The sequence below is a fragment of the Carcharodon carcharias genome, chromosome 19 (assembly GCF_017639515.1).
Source record: "Carcharodon carcharias isolate sCarCar2 chromosome 19, sCarCar2.pri, whole genome shotgun sequence".
Lineage (NCBI taxonomy): Eukaryota > Metazoa > Chordata > Chondrichthyes > Lamniformes > Lamnidae > Carcharodon > Carcharodon carcharias.
In genome coordinates this window covers 25,471,357-25,497,561 of record NC_054485.1, presented here as the reverse complement: position 1 = coordinate 25,497,561, position 26,205 = coordinate 25,471,357, and the positions used below count along the sequence as shown (strand labels likewise).

At 43.5% G+C, this 26,205-nt stretch overlaps 1 protein-coding gene across 3 annotated transcripts in view; it reads left to right on the top strand.

Moving 5' to 3' along the window:
* phactr4b (phosphatase and actin regulator 4b) overlaps nt 1-26,205 on the top strand; it is a 188,259-nt gene that overhangs the window by 47,156 nt on the left and 114,898 nt on the right. Inside the window, exons 1-2 of one of the 3 annotated variants that reach the window (XM_041212744.1) lie at nt 2,425-2,483; nt 9,401-9,533. The exons of 1 other annotated variant lie outside the window; for it this stretch is intronic. The gene's annotated coding sequence lies outside the window, so the exon portion shown is untranslated. Of the gene's footprint in view, nt 1-2,424; nt 2,484-9,400; nt 9,534-26,205 lie in introns of those variants that run through there. One more of the 3 variants, XM_041212743.1, reaches the window with a different exon arrangement.

Sequence of the window (26,205 nt, the reverse complement as noted above, 5' to 3'; positions counted from 1 at the left end):
GGATATGAGAAAGCTCTGGCTGGTAAAAGTAAGGAAAATCCCAAGATATTCTATAAATATATTAATGGGAAGAGGATAACCAGGGAAAGAGTAAGGCCCATTAGGGACCATGGGGGCAATCTATGGATGGAGCCAGAGGACATCGGTAGAGTGTTGAACGAATACTTCACATCTGTCTTCCTGCAAGAGAATGAGGATGAAGGTATTGAACTCTGGGAGAGAGACTGCGAGGCTCTTGAGTAAATTGATATAGGGAGTGACAAGGTATTGGATGTGTTGGCAGGCTTAAAAGTGGACAAATCTCCAGGTCCAGATGATTTGTGTCCCAGACTGCTGAGGGAGGCAAGGGAGGAGATCGCAGGGGCTCTGACCCAAACTTTTAATTACTCTCTGCCCATGGGGAGGTTCCAGAGGACTGGAGAACAGCTAATGGTTCCGCTATTTAAGAAGGGCTGTAGAGATAAGCCAGGGAACTACAGGCCAGTGAGTCTCACATCAGTGGTAGGATAACTATTAGAGAAAAAATTCTGAAAGAGGGAACCTATCTCCACTTGGAGAGGCAAGGTTTGATCAGGGATAGTCAGCATGGCTTTGTCAGAGGGAGGTCATGCTTAACAAATTTGATTGAATTTTTTGAGGAGGTGACCAGGTGTGTAGATGAGGGTAGAGCAGTTGATGTAGTTTATATGGATTTCAGCAAAGCGTTTGACAAGGTCCCACATGGGAAACTTATAAAGAAGGCAAATGCACATGGGGTACAGGGTAATTTGATAAGGTCGATTCAAAATTGGCTTAATTGTAGGAGACAGAGGGTGATGACAGAAGGCTACTTTAGTGACTGGAAGCCCGTGTCCAGTGGCGTACCACAGGGATCTGTGCTGGGTCCCCTATTATTTGTCATTTATATAAACAACATAGATGACTATGTGGGGGGTAGGATTAGTAAGTTTGCAGATGACACAAAGATTGGCCGGGTGGTTAACACTGAGGCTGAGTGTCTTGGGCTACAGGAAGATATAGGCGGGATGGTCAAATGTGCAGATAAGTGGCAGCTGGAATTTAACCCTGAAAAGTGTGAGGTGATACACTTTGGAAGGAGTAATTTGACAAGGAAATATTCAATGAACGGCATGACACTAGGAAGTTCTGAGGAACAAAGGAACCTTGGCGTGTGTGTCCATAGATCTCTGAAGGCAGAGGGGCATGTTAGAGGGATGGTGAAAAAGTCATATGGGACACTTGGCTTTATCAATCGAGGCATAGATTACAAAAGTAGGGAGATCATGATGGAATTGTATAGAACCTTGGTGAGGCCACAGCTGGAGTACTGTGTGCAGTTGTGATCACCACATTATAGGAAGGATGTAATTACACTGGAGGGGGGTGCAGAGGAGATTCACCAGGATGTTGTCTGGGATGAAACATTTAATTTATGAAGAGTTTGGATGGACTTGGGTTGTTTTCACTGGAGCAGGGAAGACTGAGGGGCGACCTTATTGAGATGTACAAGCTTATGAGGGACATAGACAGGATGGATAGGGAGCAGCTGTTCCTCTTAGTTGAAGGATCAGTCACGAGGGGACATAAGTTCAAGGTGAGGGGCAGGAAGTTTAGGTGGGATGTGAGGAGAAACATTTTTACCCAGAGGGTGGTGGCGGTCTGGAATGCACTGCTTGGGAGGGTGGTGGAAGCGGGTTGCCTCACATCCTTTAAAAAGTACCTGGATGAGCACTTGGTACGTCATAACATTCAAGGCTATGGGCCAAGTGCTGGTAAATGGGATTAGGTAGTTTAGATGTTTATCACGTGTCGGTGCAGACTCGATGGGTCGAAGGGCCTCTTCTGCACTGTGAGATTCTGTGCTGCCCTTGGAGCTGTGTTTCTCATAATCTTTTAATAAAACTTGAAAATTTTCATATGACAGCCAGCAGTATTGCCCCTTAAGAGCCTTTTGCAGCCTGTTCATGGGGATGGGAATGGCAAGCATGTCTGTCATCAAATAGCTGCGAGCCTGAATGGGTTAGTTCAAAAAACAAAATCTGATTTTGGGCAGGATCTTGAGCCTTCTCTTGTCAAATGTACAGTTTTGCAAACTTGTGGGAAATGATACAATTTTAAATACTGACTCACCAACAACTGCCATACCCACTTTCAATTAATTTTACAACAGCGGAAATTACTTTGGACACACAGGACTGCAGCAAACTGGCATGCATGTGGCTCAGTCAGACCAAGCATTCTTCTGATAACCTTGGTTTACATTGTGCATTCCTGGGCATGTAGTCTCATGAGTGTGCATTGGGTCAACATCGTTTGATTGTAGACAAGTTTGTGTTTGCCTCTGGTGCTTGCGTGCATTGTCGATAAGGGTACGGCTGTTGCAGTTCTGAAAATAATCCTGGACTTTTGCGCTAATTGAAATTGGATTTGATGCTTTCATAAACAGGAAATACATTCGAAGTTTGACTTACTTGAAAAATAAGGTAATGGTGACGTTAGAAGACAATTACTTGTAGTGATCTGTTTTTAATTGCTTCGTGTTCAAAGTATTCTGCTTCCTTGATAGTGCTGTCTGTTACCGCAGTTCGAATGCCCTCATCCCCTGGTCCCCTACCCTAGTGGCTATTCCTAGTGCGCCAGCCTAGATCGTGTGTGTCAGCGTGATCTTTGACTACAACAGGCTATCTTGGTCCTCCCCTCGCCCAAGAATCTCACCTGACATTCAGATTTAGCAGGGGTCACTGGGTACTTATCAACCCCAGGCAAATCATTTTGTTTTTCTTACCTCAAGGTGCCACGATGATTGATATTGTCCTTCCTATTGCTGTAGTTAAAACTGACTAACCACAGTCCATACAGTGTTATGCGTTGATTTATTGCTTAATCTTGAAGTTGGTTTCAAAGCTTTCTCAGGATCTACACTAGAAAGGTGATACCTGTCTAGTCAAATTCTTAAGGAAAATTGTCATGGAAGCAAAATTAAATGGGACACCTAGCAATAATGTCAGAAGCTAACCCTTGCCTTTGAAGTACAATAATTTATTTCAAATTAAATAATGTTAATCAAGTTATCTATTTATCATGGTACCCTCTCAGAAGATATAATATTTAATGTCCAATGGCAGTTACAGAAAACAGGTCAATAACACAAATATCCAAACACAAATTCTTATAGAAGCAAAGTTCAAGGAGCCCTTTTCTAAATTTGTTCATGGGATGTGGGTGTCGCTGGCTGGGCCAGCATTTATTGCCCATCCCTAATTGCCCTTATTCAGAGGGCACATGAGAGTCAACCACATTGTTATGGGTCTGGAGTCACATGTAGGCCAGACCAAGTAAGGATAAAAAAAAAACAAAAAAACTGCGGATGCTGGAAATCCAAAACAAAAACAGAATTACCTGGAAAAACTCAGCAGGTCTGGCAGCATCGGCGGAGAAGAAAAGAGTTGACGTTTCGAGTCCTCATGACCCTTCGACAGAACTTGAGTTCGAGTCCAGGAAAGAGCTGAAATATAAGCTGGTTTAAGGTGTGTGTGTGGGGGGCGGAGAGATAGAGAGACAGAGAGGTGGAGGGGGTTGGTGTGGTTGTAGCGACAAACAAGCAGTGATAGAAGCAGATCATCAAAAGATGTCAACAACAATAGTACAATAGAACACATAGGTGTTAAAGTTAAAGTTGGTGATATTATCTAAACGAATGTGCTAATTAAGAATGGATGGTAGGGCACTCAAGGTATAGCTCTAATGGGTTTTTTTTTATATAATGGAAATAGGTGGGAAAAGGAAAATCTTTATAATTTATTGGGAAAAAAAAAGAAGGGGGAAACAGAAAGGGGGTGGGGATGGGGGAGGGGACTCACGACCTAAAGTTGTTGAATTCAATATTCAGTCCGGAAGGCTGTAAAGTCCCTAGTCGGAAGATGAGGTGTTGTTCCTCCAGTTTGCGTTGGGCTTCACTGGAACAATGCAGCAAGCCAAGGACAGACATGTGGGCAAGAGAGCAGGGTGGAGTGTTAAAATGGCAAGCGACAGGGAGGTTTGGGTCATTCTTGCGGACAGACCGCAGGTGTTCTGCAAAGCGGTCGCCCAGTTTACGTTTGGTCTCTCCAATGTAGAGGAGACCACATTGGGAGCAACGAATGCAGTAGACTAAGTTGGGGGAAATGCAAGTGAAATGCTGCTTCACTTGAAAGGAGTGTTTGGGTCCTTGGACGGTGAGGAGAGAGGAAGTGAAGGGGCAGGTGTTGCATCTTTTGCGTGGGCAAGGGGTTGTGCCATAGGAGGGGGTTGAGGAGTAGGGGGTGATGGAGGAGTGGACCAGGGTGTCCCGGAGGGAGCGATCCCTACGGAATGCCGATAAGGGGGGTGAAGGGAAGATGTGTTTGGTAGTGGCATCATGCTGGAGTTGGCGGAAATGGCGGAGGATGATCCTTTGAATGCGGAGGCTGGTGGGGTGATAAGTGAGGACAAGGGGGACCCTATCATGTTTCTGGGAGGGAGGAGAAGGAGTGAGGGCGGATGCGCGGGAGATGGGCCGGACACGGTTGAGGGCCCTGTCAACGACCGTGGGTGGAAAACCTCGGTTAAGGAAGAAGGAGGACATGTCAGAGGAACTGTTTTTGAATGTAGCATCATTGGAACAGATGCGACGGAGGCGAAGGAACTGAGAGAATGGGATGGAGTCCTTACAGGAAGTGGGGTGTGAGGAGCTGTAGTCGAGATAGCTGTGGGTGTCGGTGGGTTTGTAATGGATATTGGTGGACAGTCTATCACCAGAGATTGAGACAGAGAGGTCAAGGAAGGGAAGGGAAGTGTCAGAGATGGACCACGTGAAAATGATGGAGGGGTGGAGATTGGAAGCAAAATTAATAAATTTTTCCAAGTCCTGACGAGAGCATGAAGCAGCACCGAAATAATCATCGATGTACCGGAGAAAGAGTTGTGGAAGGGGGCCGGAGTAGGACTGCAACAAGGAATGTTCCACATACCCCATAAAGAGACAGGCATAGCTGGGGCCCATGCGGGTACCCATAGCCACACCTTTTATTTGGAGGAAGTGAGAGGAGTTGAAGGAGAAATTGTTCAGCGTGAGAACAAGTTCAGCCAGACGGAGGAGAGTAGTGGTGGATGGGGATTGTTCGGGCCTCTGTTCGAGGAAGAAGCTAAGGGCCCTCAGACCATCCTGGTGGGGGATGGAGGTGTAGAGGGATTGGACGTCCATGGTGAAGAGGAAGCGGTAGGGGCCAGGGAACTGGAAATTGTTGATGTGACGTAAGGTGTCAGAGGAATCACAGATGTAGGTGGGAAGGGACTGGACAAGGGGAGAGAGAAGGGAGTCAAGATAACGAGAAATGAGTTCTGTGGGGCAGGAGCAGGCTGAGACGATCGGTCTACCGGGGCAGTTCTGTTTGTGGATTTTGGGTAGGAGATAGAAGCGGGCCGTCCGAGGTTGGGCAACTATCAGGTTGGAAGCTGTGGGAGGGAGATCCCCAGAGGAGATGAGGTCAGTGACAGTCCTGGAAACAATGGCTTGATGTTCAGTGGTGGGGTCATGGTCCAGGGAGAGGTAGGAGGAAGTGTCTGCGAGTTGACGCTCAGCCTCCGCGTGGTAGACGTCAGTGCGCCAGACAACAACAGCACCACCCTTGTCAGCGGGTTTGATGACAATGTCAGGGTTGGACCTGAGAGAATGGAGTGCAGTAAGTTCAGAGAGAGACAGGTTAGAATGGGTGAGAGGAGCAGAGAAATTGAGACGACTAATGTCGCGCCGACAAGTAAGGATGGCAGATTTCCTTCCCGAAAGGACATAGGTTTTTATGACGATCAGCAATGGTTTCATGGTCATCATCAGACTTTTAATTCCAGATTTTTATTGAATTCAAATTCCACCATTGACCATGGTGGAATTCGAACGCAGGTCCCCAGAGCATTACTCTGAGCCTCTGGGCCAGTGACTGTACTTTATTTCACCTTCTCTTCTCCACCTTGCCATCCCTGAGGAGGGAGGCGGTGGCGTGGTTATATTGTCACTGAACTAGTAATCCAGAAACCCTGGGTAATTCTCTGGGGACCTGGGTTCAAATCCCGCCATGGCAGATAGTGGAAATTGAATTCAACAATAAATCTGGAATTAAAAGTCTAATGATGACCATAAAACCATTGCTGATCATTGTAAAAACCCATCTGGTTCACTAATATCCTTTAGGGAAGAAAATCTGCCATCCTTACCTGGTCTGGCCTACATGTGACTGCAGACCCACAGCAATGTGGTTGACTCTCATGTGCCCTCTGAAAAAGAGCAATTAGGGATGGGCAATAAATGCTGGCCTGGCCAGCGATGCCTACATCCCATGAATGATTAAAAAAAACCTATCTCTTTGACTAAACTGTCTCCTTACTTGTCTTGGTATCAAATTTTGTTAGATAATCACTCCTGTGAAATGCTTTGGGAGGTTTTACTCTGTTAAAGTCGTATAATTCTGAGTTGATCTAAATGTCAAAGAGCTGAAAGAAACTGAGGCAACCAGTTACGAATTTTGAAGCAATGATTGACAATTCACACATTGGGAACTAGTCCACAATTCATGCAGAGTTCTTCATCTTCTGTGTCGGCAAACGTACTATACAGGTTCACTGGAATTTACCTACTGCTGTTGAGCAGTACCTCAGTGTAACCCCATAATTTCTAATAATAGCTTTGTACATTAGGACAGGTATTTCTGTTGGTACCAGGCTGCTGATGCCTTGTAATGTGAATAGTCATGGAAAGTTAATGCTTGAGGCCAGGCTCATTGAGACCTGCTTTGTTGGTAACAGTTAAGTTTGAGCAGCATTTCTGTGCAATAAATGATGACATCAGTTCCCTTGGTTCCTCCACGTTTGCTACACTGAAGACACAATTCATTGAATAAGGTAGGCATAGGCAAGATGCTTCCCCTACTGGGGAGACCAAGACTAGGGACAATAAATATAAGATAGTCTGTAATAAATCAAATAGGGAATTCAAGAGAAACTTTTTATCCAGATAGTGGTTAAAACATGGAACTTGCTGTTGCAGGAGCAGTTGGGGCGAACACTATGTAAGCATTCAGGGGGAAACTAGATAAGTACATACGGAAGAAAAGAATAGGATAAAAACAAAAACAAAAAAACTGCGGATGCTGGAAATCCAAAACAAAAACAGAATTACCTGGAAAAACTCAGCAGGTCTGGCAGCATCGGTGGAGAAGAAAAGAGTTGATGTTTCGAGTCCTCATGACCCTTCGACAGAACTTGAATGAGTCCAAGAAAGAGGTGAAATATAAGCTGGTTTAAGGTGTGTGTGTGTGTTGGGGGGGGGGGGGAGGTTTGGGTTGGGGGGGAGAGAGAGAAGTGGAGGGGGTTGGTGTGGTTGTAGGGACAAACAAGCAGTAATAGAAGCAGATCATCAAAAGATCTCACAAACAGCAGAACAAAAGAACACATAGGTGTTAAAGTTGGTGATATTATCTAAACGAATGTGCTAATTAAGAATGGCTGGTAGGGCACTCAAGGTATAGCTCTAGCTCTAGTGGGGGTGGGGGGAGCATAAAAGATTTAAAAATATTTTAAAATAATGGAAATAGGTGGGAAAAGAAAAATCTATATAATTTATTGGAAAAAACAAAAGGAAGGGGGAAACAGAAAGGGGGTGGGGATGGAGGAGGGAGCTCAAGACCTAAAGTTGTTGAATTCAATATTCAGTCCGGAAGGCTGTAAAGTGCCTAGTCGGAAGATGAGGTGTTGTTCCTCCAGTTTGCGTTGGGCTTCACTGGAACAATGCAGCAAGCCAAGGACAGACATGTGGGCAAGAGAGCAGGGTGGAGTGTTAAAATGGCAAGCGACAGGGAGGTTTGGGTCATTCTTGCGGACAGACCGCAGGTGTTCTGCAAAGCGGTCGCCCAGTTTACGTTTGGTCTCTCCAGTGTAGAGGAGACCACATTGGTGTCCGTGTCCGGCCCATCTCCCGCGCATCCGCGCTCACGCCTTCTCCTCCCTCCCAGAAACATGATAGGGTCCTCCTTGTCCTCACTTATCACCCCACCAGCCTCCGCATTCAAAGGATCATCCTCCGCCATTTCTGCCAACTCCAGCATGATGCCACCACCAAACACATCTTCCCTTCACCCCCCCTATCGGCATTCCGTAGGGATCGTTCCCTCCGGGACACCCTGGTCCACTCCTCCATCACCCCCTCCTTTGGCACCACCCCATGCCCACGCAAAAGATGCAACACCTGCCCCTTCACTTCCTCTCTCCTCACCGTCCAAGGGCCCAAACACTCCTTTCAAGTGAAGCAGCATTTCACTTGCATTTCCCCCAACTTAGTCTACTGCATTCGTTGCTCCCAATGTGGTCTCCTCTACATTGGAGAGACCAAACGTAAACTGGGCGACCGCTTTGCAGAACACCTGCGGTTTGTCCGCAAGAATGACCCAAACCTCCCTGTCGCTTGCCATTTTAACACTCCACCCTGCTCTCTTGCCCACATGTCTGTCCTTGGCTTGCTGCATTGTTCCAGTGAAGCCCAATGCAAACTGGAGGAACAACACCTCATCTTCCAACTAGGCACTTTACAGCCTTCCGGACTGAATATTGAATTCAACAACTTCAGGTCTTGAGCTCCCTCCTCCATCCCCACCCTCTTTCTGTTTCCCCCTTCCTTTTGTCTTCTCCAATAAATTATATAGATTTTTCTTTTCCCACCTATTTCCATTATTTTAAAATATTTTTAAATCTTTTATGCTTCCCCCACCCCCACTAGAGCTAGAGCTATACCTTGAGTGCCCTACCATCCATTCTTAATTAGCACATTCGTTTAGATAATATCACCAACTTTAACACCTATGTGTTCTGTTGTTTGTGAGATCTTTTGATGATCTGCTTCTATTACTGCTTGTTTGTCCCTACAACCACACCAACCCCCTCCACTTCTCTCTCTACCCCCCCACCCAAACCTCCACCCCCCCCAACCCACACACACACACCTTAAACCAGCTTATATTTCACCCTTTCTTGGACTCACTCAAGTTCTGTCGAAGGGTCATGAGGACTCGAAACGCCAACTCTTTTCTTCTCTGCCGATGCTGCCAGACCTGCTGAGTTTTTCCAAAAGAATAGGATATGTTGATGGGCTTAGGCTGATGTGGAGTATCAACACTGGCTTGGCCAAATGACCCATTTCTGTACTGTAAATTCTTCATATACTTTGCCTCTTCAGTTCAGCTTAATCTTTCCCAGGACCTGAAAACTGTACTTTATTCAATAGCTCCCTCCCTCTTCAATGACCAAACTTTGAAAATACAAATTGGTTGTTGCTAAATCAAAATGCATGATTGTCCTGTCTTTTTACTCTTGCCAACCTTAATATCTTGTATTGTAGGTATGGCCCTCCACCTCAGGATTTTCCATAAAAAGGAAAGATGTGATTGGGAAAATACAGCTCATAAAGTAATTGGAAGCAACTGATTGATCAGCAAGAGATAAGGTGGTGTGTAGCAACCTAATTGTAGAAGGTAAACATTTCTTAACAAACAGTGCAGTTGGCTCCTGAAACCATGAGCAAAGACTTTTGCCAATCACTTGCTACACTTCGGTAAATTTTCAGAAGACCAGCCTGCATTGCTGCTGTTAGCTTTTTATTGGCATATTATTGGATCTAACTTGTTGCCACATACAAACTTTGTATGGTGTTATTTTATTAACCTCACGATCATTTTAAGACTAATGCCATTGCTGCACCCCAACCCTTTCCTGCAATATTTCTCATGCATGGGTAATTGATGATTGCAGCATTGGTGGATGAGAGCTCAAATTAACTGGACACAGTTTGTACTTCATTTTTCTCTCTTTCTATATAAATCTATGATTAAAATCTTGCATCTGTGTGCACTTCCTGTCAACTTTTTCTATTCCGAATCCCCATGTCCATTTTATAATGGAACTTGTATAAATATCACACTATTCCCTTTCCCACACCAGTGTTACCACTGGCTGGATGGTGTAATTACAGCATGGCAAATTTACATAGGAACTTCTCATTATAAATATCAACCTAAGAATTTATAATGGCAATGAATAGAAATAAGGACAGACTGTGACTTTAAAATGGAGACTGACTCACACCTGTAAGGCCTGGTCATAATCTCTGCTTCACCTGCAGACATTTGGTATTGAGCCTCCTTGTACAGAGGCATAGGATGTTAACTAATACATCTACCTTTACTACTTATTCTAAATTTATTTAAAAAAAACTTAACTTTCATTTTTTTGTGAAATTGTGATTTCTAGTTTTCTGAACATACATTCGTATGTTTGTTCATACATTATGATTTAGGAGTAGGGGTGTATGGTTGCACAACCTCATCAGTGTCTCTGGACTGGCCAGTAGAATAGATCTCTCTTGTTTCTCCTACACAGTGTCACACTAGATGCCGTGTAAATTTGCTGGACAGTAAAGTGCTTCATAAAGGGACTGGTTCCTTTCATCATGTTTGGATTTTCTGCTTTATGATCTTATGTCAAAATAGCAGTACTGAGTAGTGCACTTTCCACGGTTTCAACAAAGCATGATGGTAGGGATGTCAAATTTTCATAGAGCCCATGTGAACTTTGAAAAGTATTGAATAGTGCAATTACAGCTTTTGTTTCAGTATGTGTCTGCAGAAATGACATTTAAGCTGTATAATGCCAATAACAACTTGCACTTATAGAGCAATCCTCATACACCAAAACATATGATCTTGTGCAATGAGGAGGAATGAGATAGAGATAACATGAGGAAAATCAAATGGCTTGGATGGTGAGCTGAAGGCATGGTTGAAGAGATTTCTGAAAGAGGGGGGTGGGGTGGAAGGTGGAGGGATCTGATTAGAGAATTGCCGGTCACTGGTAGAATAGAGGGAGTGAGGGGTAGTCTGGTTGCAAGGCAGGAAATCACTAAAGCAGGTTGTGCTGAGGCCAAGGAGAGATTTGAAAACAAAAAGGTTGAAATCAACTCAGTGGGGAAAGGGGTGCTGGTGCACCTTAGGGAGAGAAGTGTGGGACTCGAGGGTGCAGGTTTCAGATGGGTTGGAAATTACTATTGATACTAGAAGACCAAGTAGAAGGGCAGTGGCAAAGTCAAGTGTTTTGCAAATTCTTTAATAGTGCGTTTTCTTTATGAAAGTGATCCTTACTAGATTATTTTTGTGGGGCGGTATTCCTACATTGCAATAGTGCCTGCACTTGAAAAGTACTTAATTGGTAATGAAGCACTTTGGGACATCTTGAGGTCATAAATTCTTCCTAAGGTCATAAATAATAAGTCTTTCTTGCTCTTTCTCCCTTGCGCCTGCTCTGTCTTCCCCATTGCTCAATGGCTGAAAGATCAACAACCAGGGGGCATAAATTTAATGTGATTGGCAAAAGAAGCAGAGCCAACATGAGTAAAAACTTGGTTATGTAATAGATGGTTGGGATTTTGAATGCACTGTCTGATAGGGGCTTTGATCTCACTCAGATATTTGAAGGTTTGTGGGAGTTTGCTAATCCGGTCAACCTCTGTTTTGTTGACCTGGAGAAGGCATACGACCGTGTTCCTCAGAATTTTTTGTCGAAGGTGCTGCTTGTGTGTGCAGTCAGGTCTTTTTTTTCGCGGAGCGAGAGTTGTGTCCGCATTTTCGGCATTAATTTGAATTCGTTCAAAGTGGGAGTTGGACTCTGCCAAAGGTACGTCTTGTCTCCATTCTTGTTCATGATTTTCATAGACAGGATATCAAGGCGCAGCCGAGGTACAAGAGTGTACCCAGTTTGTGGGCTTGAAGGTGGCATCTCTGCTGTTCGCAGCTGATGACGTGCTTCTTGTCTTGTCCAACTGTGATCTCCAGCGCGCACTCGAATGTTTCGCTGCCGAATGTGACGCGGCTGAGATGTGGATCAGCACCTCCAAATCTGAGGCCATGGTTCTCTCCCGGAAAAGAGTGGGTTGCTCTCTCCAGGTGAGGGGTAAGCAACATCCCTTAGTGAAGGAGTTCAAGTATCTCGCGACCTTGTTCGTGAGCGATGGCGGGGGGAGCGTGAGATTGACCAGCGGCTCCAGTTCTGCGGGCACTCTATTGGTTCGTGCTGGTGAAGTGGGAGCTGAGTTTTAGGACGAAGCTCTCAGTTTACCAGTTGAGTTACGCCCCCATCCTCACCTGTGGCCATAAACTGTGGGTAATGACCGAAAGGGTAAAATTGCGGGTACAAGCGACGGAAATAAGTTTTCTCTGCAGGGTTGCTGGGCATGCTCTCCAAGACAGGGCGAAGAGTTTGGCAATCCAGGAGAGCCTTGGAGTAGAGTCGATGCTCCTCCGGATTGAGAGGGACCAGCTGAGGTGGTTCGAGCACCTGATGATAATGCCCCCTGTAGACTCCTGCTGGGTCTGTACCAGACCCTGGTACATTGGGCGAGAACCTGGAGGCCAACCCAGGACATGCTGGAGGGATTACATCTCTCGGCTGGCCTGGGAATCCCCCAGGAGGAGCTGGAATCTGTGGCTGAGGATAGGGAAGTCTGCGCTGCTCAGCAGACTGCTACTGTGACCCTCACCAGGACAAGCGTTGTGAAAATGGTTGGATGGATGTCTGATAGGGTAGTGAAAGCAGCTTTCAAAAGATAATTGGATAAATATTTTTAAGTAAAAATTGCAAGGATATGGGGAAAATGCAGGGGATTGGGACCAACTGATTGTGCTTTGCTAGAACTGGCACAGACTCAATGGGCCAATTGGGTTCCTATAGTGTGTACTTATGTGACTTTTTCTGTCTTTTTTATTTCTTTCAAGCAAGTACAATTTATAAAGCTATTACACACGAGTTACATTCACATATATATATATCTTATGAATCAATTAAATGATTAAGGGCATATACACATATTTTAGGTTGTCATTGTATATTTAGAGATATAATCATGCACATTTAATGGGAGTGGAAATTCTCATACATACGTTATGGAGTTAGTGTACATCCTGACTTCACTACATGATGCCGGTGGAAGAAATGTCTCATCAGATGCTTATCAGTTGTAATGATTTGGCATGCTGCCTAATGTGGCTTGAAAGAAGCGGGGAGATGAAACAACAAGAGGAAGAGTTGAAGCTGTTATATTAAGAAATTGCAATGGCAACATACATTGTTGCAGCAGAAACATTACACCCACAGCCTTGGTAAAGAAGGTAGAGGAACAATGTGGGTGCAGTCTTCAGAATGCACCAAAATCGCTGGTGATCAAGACTTTAATTTCTATTTGTATCCACTAACCCTTTTTGCCAAGAAGAAGCTTCCAACGGTTTCGGACCATATATCCAGTGCTCCACGAGAGGGAAGCTGTCAGTTCTCCCAGAGTCACAATAATAAGGCCATTTAAAAATAAACGAACAGATTCTCGGCTTTGAACTTAGAAGGCACAAAAACAGAAATGCATGGATGTAATGTTGAACTTAGTTGAAGTATTGTGCAGAGTTCTGGGCATCCAGTGTAGGAAGGATGAGGTGGAGGATAGCCTCATAAGATGAGAAGGTTAAAGGTGGGGTGAGCTGATAGTGATCATCGTGATTGAGAGGTTGTAAGTGGTGGGTTGTTTCACTTGTTGATGAAACAGTAAAAAGGACACAAGTTTAAAGTCACAAAATAGATTAATTATAAGGGAGATTAGGAAAAAAATTTTTTTGTAGTATTTGGAATTTCTGCTGCAAATTTTGAAACGGCATCAATAAATTATTTTAAAAGGATTTACGTTGCTGCTTGATAAAGAATATGTAGAGATGTCGGAAGGGAGCTGGAAAGTCTGATGACTCTGGGTGTTTTATGCAGTTCTCTACCATCACAGGTGTGATGGGCCAAATGGCGTTTCTGTCCTGTTGTTATTTTGTGATTGCATTAAAATAGCAGCCAGCACATCTAGTTATGACTGTTTATAGTTGTTACTAATAGGATTTAATAACTTGTTGGAGGAATTCCTGTTACCAGCCTTCTCTTTTTTCCCAAATTCTGTTACCACCTCCCCTGAAGCGCTGGACTCTGAATTGCAGTTTGATGGCCAACAGATCTTCCTCTTGCCTCATCCAGCCAACTGACCTCTGCTGGATATCAGGAAATGGACTGTGGAAGATACCGTAGTGGAGCTGCAAACGAACTTGTCCCACACTTTCCAGCAGGAGCAGGTTAACAATTTTGCCCATCCGAGACCATAGTACTGAAATCAGTTGCTTGGATCCCTAGAAGCCATTCCATCTGAGGTCACCTAACACAACATAGAACAGGAAGTTGAACCTGGAACTTTTGGCCTATGTTACTGAGTTCAGCGTTGTGCTTTGCATTTACCAGCTTAACTATGGGGGAGCTTGTGACATTGGTGCTTTGCATTAGTTGTGATGCTAGTCTGTATGCTTATTGGTCTCTTTGCAAACTTCCTTATGGTTTTGGTATTGTTCTTTATGATGCTTCATTGCTCCAGTCCAGTTTCAAGAAAGTGATTCTAGTGCAGCCGCCTACAGCTGCACTTCTTCATTCCACCTGCCAAGTTCTGCGCTTGCTTGACCTTGGGCAGAAGTGAAGGCTGGAAATTTGGTGGCCATTATGACCTTCAGAAACTGTTACTGGAAGATAATTCAATTTATGTCGCTCGTTGTGTGTGGGGCTGATTAGTTGATTAATTTATATCACGAGTTATAACTGATAGCCAGGCAACACAACGGTCTGTCCGCAAGCATGACCCAGACCTCCCTTTCACTTGCCATTTCAACACTCCACCCTGCTCTCATGCCCACATGTCCGCCCTTGGCCTGTTGCAATGTTCCAATGAAGCTCAACGCAAACTAGAGGAACAGCACCTCATCTTCCGACTAGGCACTTTACAGCCTTCCGGACTGAATATTGAGTTCAACAATTTAGATCATGAACTCTCTAATCCATCCCCATCCTCTTTCCGATCCCCCCTTTTTCCAATAATTTATATAGATTTTTCTTTTCCCACCTATTTCCATTATTTTTAAATGTATTTATATTCATTGTTTTATCTCTACCTTTTAGCCTATTTCAATCCCTTCCCCCCACCCCCACTAGGGCTATCTGTACCTTGCTCGTCCTGCTTTCCACCCTTAATGTACCTATTAGCACATTTCTTAGCTAATATCACCACCATCAATACCTCTTTGTCCTTTTGTCTATGACATTTTTGGCAATCTCCATCTGTCACTGGCCCTCTATCCAGTTCTACTTGTCCCACCTCCCTTAAACCAGCTTATATTTCACCTCTCTTCTATTTTTCCTTAGTTCTGTTGAAGAGTCATACGGGCTCGAAACGTTAACTGTATTCCTCTCCGAGATGCTGTCAGACCTGCTGAGTTTTTCCAGGTATTTTTATTTTTGTTTTTGTTTTGGATTTCCAACATTTTATGTTTAGTTCCAGCTTTGGATGTGCTTTTCATATCTCTAAGCATGTATCACTAATTTGGAGTGAGACTTCCTTTCTAAAGTGTTTTTGCTTTGGTATACTTGAGGTTTTTCTTCAAAAAAGACACAAAATCATAGTGTCCTTATTGTACAAAAGGAGCCATTTGGCCCCTTGAGACCCTGCTGGCGCTCTAGACCAATCAGACTCATTCCCTGCTTTATCCCTGTAACCCTGCAAGTTTATTTCCCTCAAGTGCCTATCCAACATCCTTTTGAAATCATTAATCATCTCAGCTTCCACTACCTTTGTCGGCAGCAAGTTTCTGGTTGTTACAACTTGCTGCGTAAAATGCTCTCCCTTGCATCCACCCTGCATTTCTTGGCTGAAACCTTAAATCTGTGTCCCCAAGCCTTTGTAGAAAGAGCTCATGGGAATAGCTTTCCTTTGTCTGCTTTATCTAAACTTGTCTACTTTATCTAAACTTGTCATCATCTTGTACACCTCTGTCAGATCTCCCCTCAATACCCTTTGCTGTAAGGAGAACAACCCGATCTTCAACCTAATCTTATGGCTAAAATCTCTTATCCCTGGAATCATTCGAGTTACACCATAACTACTGCCGCTGACCGGAAAGGTGTCAGTTGAACATCATTTGGCTTGCACAGCCCAGTGTTACGGCAAATCCCAATTCCTGCATAGCTCAGTAGCTCATTTTTATAGCTATACTCTCTTGAATCTGAGAGTTATTGTCTCGAGGCTTACGTTTGGTGATGATTTTTTTTTCTGGTGAATCAAGGCCCATGCCACAAGTACAAGATTTATAAACAGTTAACGGGGCTTCCAGGGGAGCCCAGCTACCAATGAATACATTCATTAGTAGAAAATCATAAACATTAATAAATAATGCAAGAAAGACTAAGCCCCTATGTTTTGATTCTTCTTTGATAGCATTTTCAAAATGTCCTATTTTTAAAAAACAATAATACCCTGATGTATTTCTGAGAATTTTAATAATAATGACTGGTGGGTGAGCAGAGCATTTTGGGGAATAATTAATTCTAAAATGATTGGGCTTTAATTTACTCCCTAATAAGTGGTTTCAGTTTGCATCTCAAAACTTAATTTAGGATGTTTGTCTAGTTGCAAATGATAAAATGAGTTACAAAACACCAGCTGCACTTAAGAACACCTCTCTCTCACTGGGACTGATAATCACTCCACACACGTGCTGGAAGTACTCCCCCTAGTGTTGTGGCACCAAATAAACACAGCCTCTGGCAAATCTGCTCTGGACCCTCTCGGGGACCCTCATCCTTCTGAAAATGTGGTGACCAGAACTGGATGTAGCACTGTAGTTCTGGCCTGACCAGAAGGGTTCAGCATAATTTCCCTGCTTTTGTACTCAATCCCTAGATCCCCATATGCTCTGCTCACGACTCAACTCCATGTCTTCTACAGCATTTGTGACCTCATTTGTAGAATCAAAACACTCGATCTGGCCTGCTGCTGATGAATCTGGAATTTACATCACGCTGCTATATCAACAGCTGGAGACTGCTGTGATGGGAAGGGATGTTGGTTGCTGCTTAATGGTTCAAAATATTTGCTTGGTGTAATCGTTTGATGGCAGAATGAACATGCTAAAATAGAAACTCTGAGGAAGTGGCAGGAATTTGAAGCAGTAGGTTGAGCATTTAACTGCAGAACTGGCTGTCTGAAGGGCAAGCAACTACTTGCAGCAGAATGGCTGACTCATTTTATGCCCTCGTCTTTATGCCTTGTGTAGAGTTTGAGTTTTTTAAAATTCCTGAAATGTTGGGTATTGTCTCCAGTGACATAAATTGCTGTTTCAAGCTGTGGGCTCTGGTTTGTAGGCTTCTTATTGGTTTAGTTGCATTCAGTTCTGTTCTCCGTATTACACAAAGGATATCGATGCACTGGAGAAGGTGCAAAAACGGTTTTGCAAGAATGATACCAGAAATTGAGATGTAATAACTATTAGGAAAGACTGAGCAAGGTGGGGCTCTGCTCTGGAAAAGAGCTGAGGGGTGATCTAATGAGGCTATTTAAAATTATGATAGGGTAAGCATAGCGAAAATGTTTCCCCTTTGTTGGGGAGACTAAAACTGGGGCCATAATTACAATATAGTCACTAATAAACCTGATAAGGAATTTGAAAGCAACTTCTTTACCCAAAGAGTGGTTAGCATGTGGAACTCACTACTTTTACTGCCATAGGAGGAGGGGTAAAATATGACTTCCTAGTCCTACCATTCCAAGCCTGACCACAACAGGTTTTTTTGTGAATTTAGAAGGATGAAGGAATTTTCTCAATGTTGGTGTTAAGCCATTTGCATACTGATTGCAAAGAAACGAGTCTGACGGGCTTTGAGTTTAAAACGTAAAGGGGTTCGTTTTTATTGAGTTAAAAACCCAGGTAAAGGTAGAAAAATATTTAAAAATGTAAACCCGCGCTTCTCATACTTCGCGACACATTTACACACACACAAGCATGCAAAATTAACTAAGATATACTGTAGATAGTTATTTTTTTGGCCAAATTAAAGTTCAATGCTGAAAGATAAAAAAAAACTTGAACATTCACTGTTTGAGCCCTTGACTGTTCGCTGTGGCTGAATTTTTTCCAAGTTCCTTTAGATTCCAGGAATTGAGTTGAAATCCATGTAACTGCAGTTGCTGGAGGCAATCTCTTTTTAGTCCATAATCTGTCTCTTCAAGGAGTTGATGAGTTTTGAACCTGAGGTTCCTTTCGATGGAAAATTCACCATCTTTGTGCTGGATTTTTTCAACTGTAAGCGTTAGGGTCTTAACTTGGGAGAGAAGAGAAGGGAGCTCCTTACTGCTTCATTGGCAGCTTTTCTGGACGACTCACAGCTTCTGTCTTTAGCTTGCATTAAAGAGATTTCAAAATTACTTAGTTACGTGGCTTCTATTGCCTCATAATGATTTCAGAAGGGATTTGTTTATCTGATGTCTGAACTGATGGTTGCTTTTGTTTCATGGCCTGGCCAGCAGTGTGGGTAGGGAGAGTAGATTCTGTAATGTCCCTGCCATTAACCTCCTGAATGAGTTATTATCCATCTTGATGTGATAGGGAGACATAGTTCCATATAACTATTGTTTGAGCGGACTGTAGGGAGTCTTATAGAAGTGCAAGTGCTATGTCTAATAAATCCCTTTGAAGTGGTTCTTGACATCTTCAGGTGTGAAATTCAAGAGGATGTCATGGCATGCCTGAATTGCAGTTCACAGTGGAATTTTCCAGAAGCTGGGCAACTTGCAATACTAGATGTCAGGTGACTTGTGACAACTATCTTTAGCTACTGTATTTTCTTGTCCTTAGATAGTCCTTTTTGAACAGTTCAGTAAATGTTTGGTCAGCCAGTGAAATTACAGATTAATATCACTTGTGTCTAAGTCACACCATTGTGACACTACCACAAGGAGTAGTTTCGGTGATTGGCACAGATACATTTAAGTTGATACGGTTAGATGAAATAGGGTAGGAAGAGCCGAGTGAGTTGGACCGAATGGCCTGTTCCAGTATTGTACATTTAATGTGATAATTTGGGATACTGTTTGCCCACAGGGTGCTGACCCAGCTTTAGCTGCTTTATTTTGCACAATCAGTTGTGACCAAAAACCATTTTTCTTCCAAACCCAACTCATGGTTGAGTGTGAGGCTCAGGGATAGTCTGTGCACAACCACAAACAGATGATGTTTTATTTGTTTTTCACTTTCTGAAAAATTGAACAGAACAGAATTTTGGCAGGGGAACAGACAGCCCCATTCTGCATGTGGTGCCTCAGATTTGGGGTGATATTCGTCATTTCTTTCCAGGTGGATAGTACAGAAATGGACACTGTATTGATGAATTCACACATGTTATGAACTACCTGTGTAATGTAGTGCTGGTGACAGTAGCAATTTTGCCCTTTGTAGACATGCGATAAAAACACCTCCCAGAGCAGCAAGAACTACTGCAGGTGGTGGTTTCCTGAGGCTTCTGCAGAAAACAGCAGTGCCAATGGGGGCACTGGTGCAGAACCTTGCCTTGATTCCAGCCTGAGCACACTGCCCCGTTGAAAGGCCTCCATCGTTGTGTGCCTGACTCGACCCTGGGACCTTGCTGTGATCCAAGACTGACCAATCAGACCAGTCATGAAGGGACTTCATTGCGGAAGAGGCCATTGTTCAAATGAGAAGTTAAATGGAGTCTCTGTCCTCCTGCTCAGGTGCATGTAAAAGATCCCATGGCACTACTCAAAAAAGAAAAAGGACGAATTTCTTAGCCAATATTCCTCCTTCAACCAGAAACTACCAAAAGTAGATGATCATTTACTGTTTGTGGAACTTTGGTGCGTGATAATTATCTGCTGTTTTCCCTGACATAGCAGTGATTGCATTTCAAAGATATTTAATTGGATGTAAATATCTTTTTGACATCATGAGGCCCCATAAATGCAAATTTGTTCTTTTCTTTCCTGTTCTTTTGGATGAGACATTAAACTTAGGCACTGTCTGTTCTCTAGATAAAAGTAAAAGGTCCCATGGCACTATTTCAAAGAAGAGCAGTGGAGTTCCCCCTGATGTCCTGGCCAATAGTTATCCCTCAACCAACATCATTGAAATAGATTATCTGGTCATTATTAGTTTGTTGTCTGTCGGAGTTTTCTGTGCACAAGTTTCCAGCTGAGTTTTCTATATCCTAACAGAGATCACACTTCAAAAGCTTCATTGGCTGTAAATTGTTTTTGGATGTCCTGACATTGTGAAAGGCAGCATAGAAATGTAATTTTTTGAAAGTTTTTCCAGCATTTTCTATTTTTATTACTGTAGAAATGTAAGCTGCTTCATTTTACATTCGTGTGTGTCTCAATAAGGCATCATGTGATACATTGACTCTCTGACACAACTGGCCTTTTTTTGTCTGGCCTTGTGAGGGTAAGAGCCACCCATCCAACGGTCTTTCTGTTACTGTTCTGTGGGAGACTCCCCCCTCAATATCAGGCCAAGTTCATAGTTGTGATTTAAAATGGCTGCATCTATGCACCTGTGTTTAACTGCCACTTGCTGTTTTTGCCCCTGCTGTATAAAAGGAGAGGATTCAGAGTCCTAGGTCCCTAAACATGTTGTAGAATTGATTGAACAGCATAGATGAGAGAATAAATGATGAACTATAGCCTTTCACTTCCCAGGGCTAAGACTCTTCCAGCTACTTCATTGTGTGTGTGTCATTCCATTGCCTTTATTTCTCACTGGCTGTGTGACATTTTCAGCCACTTGACAATCTGTTATTGAAATGTCTTTCCGCCTCCACACTGAACTCACCAACTTATCATGTGACTGTGTCATCGGTAACAACAGGTTTCAGCCATTATTAGTTCCCACTCATTAATGGAAAATTTCCGCTTTTCACAAAAGACTTGGTACAAACAAGCTTCCCAATATAATCTGATGAATTACTGAACAATGGGCAGCTAATGATCAGTGATGGTTATTTGATGTAGTAGATATTGGGGTGAGTGACCAAAGCCTTGATCAAAGAGGTAGATTTTAAATAGCAACTTAAAGGAGAAATGGAGGAGCGAAGAGGTTTAGGGAGGGAATTCCAAAACTTAGGGCTGAAATAGCTGAAGGCACATCCAGCAGTGGTGGAGCAATTGAATTCCGTGAAGTCAGAATTGGAGGAGTGCAGAGACCTTGGAGAGCTGGAGGTGGGGTGAGGCCATGATGCATTTACACCATGCATGTTACACCAGTGAGAGAATTTTAAATTTGAGGTGTTGCCGGACCAGACGTCGGTGTAGGTTAAGGGGTGATGTGTAAAAAAGGTGGAGTGAGAATTAGAATAAGAGCAGGTGGAAGGCTGAGGGGTAGTTTATAATCTCTTCCCTGGCCTGGTCTAGAAACGGTGTCTGTACATTGACTGGCCACGGAATTCCTGCTTCTCAGACTGTCTCCTCATACTCCTGGATCCTTGGATCTGGTCCTTCTTTCTATCTCTCGTCCATGTTGTACTGAACGAAATACTGGTGCTCCTACAGGCTGCAGTGTTTTGGTTCATTTTAATCTAGCTACTGTGACAGACCTTGATATGGGGAACGTTGCTGAGGAGGAGTTGCATTAAGTTACTTAACAGGAAATTTATGTTCACTGGAGCATTTGTGGCAAGTTTTAGAAAAGTGAAAAAAATGGAAAAACACTGGAATCACTCAGCCGGTCTGGGAACACCTGTGAAAGAGAAAGAGTTAATGTTTCAGGTTTGTGACCTTTTAATCAGAATTTTCTTCCCCCCTCACTCCCTACCAGCAAATTGCCAATGTGTGCAGTTCAGTCCGGACAGAACTTAGTTATTTTTGGTGGATCTTAAAATAAATGTTTAAAATATTAACCTGACTTCTGCATCAGTTTGCTGGCTGCTCAGTCACGTAGGTCATAAGATGCACAAGTGCTTCGGTCTGACCAATTCCGTCCTGTCCCCTCCCCTCACCAGGAACCTGGAGAACAAAGAAGTAACCGCACACCAGGAGAAAAGAAGAACGAGCTTGCATTTATCAGACGCCATTCACAACCTCAAGATGTTCCAAAGGGTTTAACAGCTAATTAAGTACCTTCTTGAAGCATCATCAGTGTTTTAATGTAGGAGTCCCCACAGCTGAATTTCCCGCAACAATAAACCACAAACAGCACTATGATAATGCCAAGATGACCTGTTTAGAGAGTGGTCAGCTCAGAAGAGCTCCTCTGCCCTTTTTTTTTGCAATCGTGCCGTGGGATCTTTTACATTCATCTGACAGTGCAGATGGAGTCTTAGTTCAACGTCTTATTCAAAAGGTGCCACCTCTGACAGTGTAGCACATCCCAGCACTGAATTGAGAGTGGCGGACTCGATTCTTGAGCTCAAGTCTCCGGAGTTGAACTTAAACCCGTTGAACTCTTGTATGCTACCCAGTGAGCTGTGGTTGCCCGAACAGTGTAATAAGCCCTGGAGAGCAATCACTTGATTCCAACCAATCCAGCTAAGCTGTTTGGATCACTAGAGAAGAGCACAAATTGAATGAGGAAATCAAATTGCCAGCAGTGGATGTGGCCAACGTTTTTAAGAAGCTAGATCGAGTGCAGGATCTGCGCTTTGTTCCACTAGGGGGTGTGGAAGTTATGTTGTTTTATTGGAGAATAAACTGACTTGATACGGACAGAGGTAAAAAGAACATGAAGGCTGAATAAGCAAGTCTTAAATTCAGTATTCCACTCGGTGTCTGAAATGGTTTGATTTCTTCCCCCGTTGCCTGCACCCCCCTCCCCTAGCCCCACCAATAAAGCAAGAAGAGAAATTTTCCAGGAATGAAGCTTGCAGCTGTGCATTCTATCATCTGAAAATTTTGCATTGGTGCACACTTTGTGTTCATTAACTTTTCCTGTGAACAGTCATGATGTTATCAGGCTTGTGTGGCGCCTAAACAGTGACATATTTTTCCTTAGTTTTGTTGAAGAGTCATAAAGACACGAAACGTTAACTGTGTTCCTCTCCGCAGATGCTGTCAGACCTGCTGAGTTTTTCCAGGTATTTTTGTTTTTGTTTAGTGACATAAACCAGTTGGGTCATAGAGCCTGCTTCTGTGCTGTGAATTCTATTGCAGGCTATGAGCCTCTATTGAGCAAGTTTTTGAAATCTCCTCCAACTCCTTCGCCATCTTGTATATTTATCTTCAAATTAACTCCTGGGTAGGATTTGAGTCAGACACCTTGTAAATTTTAACAGCCAGCCCTCATTTGAATGTCAGTGGAAAAAGTTGGCTTATCAACAAGGATAGGAAGAGGAAGGGCTGCACATACCCATCTACAGGCATCCAAGAGAAAACTTGCCAGCAGTGAGGAACGAATTGTTGCGAGGGTCTCATGGTGGTGAGGGAAACCAGGACAGCAAAGGCCTGGGCATTTCTTGAGCACCTCGAGTAACTGCTTTAGTATCATAAAAGTTAACCTGGGATAAGCTTTAGATGGCTTCCCAACAACGTTTCTTGGTGGTGCTGCCATGTCTAGGAGCGAGTTAGAATAGCACCCGGTCCCCACCTACATCATGGGACCCCTGATTTGCATTTATTGATGAGGCTACTGCCACAATCAGTAAGGAACATCATTTAATAGCAGGACCGCATTGGGGAATGAAGCCACTCCTTTCCTGACGATTGGGGGGCAGGACAAATTCCGGCTAGTTTAACAACTGGCCATAGCAACATCACCAGAGCTTTTTTTTTTTATTTGTTCATGAGATGTGGGCATTGCTGGCAAGGCGAGCATTTATTGCCCATCCCTAACTGGCCTTGAGAAGTTGGTGATGAGCTGAGTTCTTGAACCGTTGCAGTCCATCTGGTATAGGTACACCAACAGTGCTGTTAGGAATGGTATTCCAGGATTTTGACCCTGCGATGGTGAAGGAAGAGTGATAGTTCCAGTCAGAATGGTGTGTAGCTTGGCAGGTAACTTGCAGGTAGTGGTGTTCCCATGCAACTGTTGCTCTTGTCCTTCTTGCCGTTCCACTCTTAATGACAGGTGTACAATCACTGAAAACCCACTTTTTGTTATAAGCTTATTCAACTCTAGGGCTTGAGAATATTCTGGTTCTTAGTACCATGGAATCTTTGATTCTGACCTTTGGTGCATCTCTGTTTTTAATCACTGTACCATTGCTGGCAGTGCCTTCAGCTGCCTTAAGCTCTGCATGCCCTCCTGATCCTCTCTGCCCCCTCTTTTAAGTCACTTCTTAAAATCTTTCTCTTTAACGAAGATTTTGATCACCTATGCTAATATCTCCTCATATGACGTCATATTTTGTATCCATCTTGTGAAGCACCATGGGATGTTTTACACATTAAAGGCGCTATATAAATGCAAGTATCAAATATGGCTTGATGCCTGTTGTCTGAATACTTTGTACCTTAATGAGCCATTTCTGGAATAGCAAGAAATGTATTTAAATACGCAGTAACTCTGCAAGCTGCCAGACCCCCTGACACAGGGATCTGATTTATTACCCTTGTAGATTTTGAGCTTTTCCATTACTTTGAGTAGCTGGTTCACAAAACATAAAACAAGGCAGATTTCTGGGGCTTCAGGTTTCAAAAACAATTTGAGAACAACTAGTCAGTTTGGTGACTTGTTAAACCTGTTTGAGGGTGAGTGAGATGTTTACCTGGGGAAGGAGGGAACAGGATTTGGCACTGTTCCACAGATCAGTTTCCCTGTTTTATCTGTAAAAGTGCTTTTGCATTTGGGATTAGACACAGTGCCCATCGCTTGCACCAATCTGTTTATCTTGGGAATCTGTCAATATTGGATGAATTGTGCTGACCTTTTGACATTACAGTTGGAGCTGGTTACAAAGGCACCACTTACAACTTATTAAGCTTGACAGCTATTTTAATAAATCATCTCAATAAATTTACACCTCATTAATCCAGTGTATTTGTGAAATTGGCCCTTCACTGATGATTCATCAAATTAGAGCTGTGAAGGGATGGGGGTGCAGGAGGAGGAAAAGAGAATTGCAGAACTGAAACTGGCCATGAATTCATAGGTTGCCGTTGAATCCTTGGTGCTTGAGTATGATTACAGCCTGTCCTAACTGCATAGGGCAGGCTGTATGAGGTTTCGCACAGATCAAAGTGAGAAAACCTTTGACCTATTGTGGTTTTAACCAGACACTGCTTATAGAGGGCAAATTGTGTTAACACCAATGTGCTTGCTGTAAGCAGCAGGGTGTGTTCTTGTACAGCCATTTTCTTATTCATGGGATATGTGTGTCGCTGGCAAGGGCAGCATTTGTTACCCATTCCTAATTATCCTTCAGAAGTGGTGGTGAGCCACTGCCTTTAACCTGTCCAGCACTCAAGATGTAGGTACACCCCAGCACTGTTAGGGTGGCAGTTCCACAATTTTGATCCAGTGAAAGTCAAGTATTTCCAAGTCAGGATGGCGTAAACTTGAATGTGATGTTCCCTTGTATTTGCTGCTCTTCTAGGTAGTAGAGGTCATGAATTTGGAGGTTGCTGTCGAAGGACTCTTGGCACATTGCTGCCGTGCATTTTGTTGATGGTGCACACTTTTGTCAGTGTGTACCAGTGGTGGATGAGCTGCTGGTCAGGCATAAAAACAAAAAACTGCGGATGCTGGAAATCCAAAACAAACAGAATTACCTGGAAAAACTCAGCAGGTCTGGCAGCATCGGCGGAGAAGAAAAGAGTTGACGTTTCGAGTCCTCATGACCCTTCAATAGAACTAGATCTAGTTCTGTTGAAGGGTCATGAGGACTCGAAAGGTCAACTCTTTTCTTCTCCGCCGATGCTGCCAGACCTGCTGAGTTTTTCCAGGTAATTCTGTTTTTGTGCTGGTCAAACAGGCTGCTTTGTCCTGGATGGTGCAAAACTTTGAGTGTTGTTGGAGCTGCAGTCATCCAGGCAAGTGGAAATGGTGGACAGGCTTTGCGGAATTATGATAGAATTCCAAGCTTCTGAACTGCTTTTGTTGCTGTAATCCTTATGTGACCAGTAAAGTTTCTGATCAATGGTAATTCCCATGATGGCGAGGGATTCAGCATTGGTAAAGCTATTGAATGCCATGTGGAGATGGTCATTGCCTGGCATTTGTATGGCATGAATGTTATTTACCACTTTAGCAGCCCAAACCTGAAAATTATTTAGGCTTTGCACACCAAAACAGACTGGTTTGGTATCTGTGGAGTGGT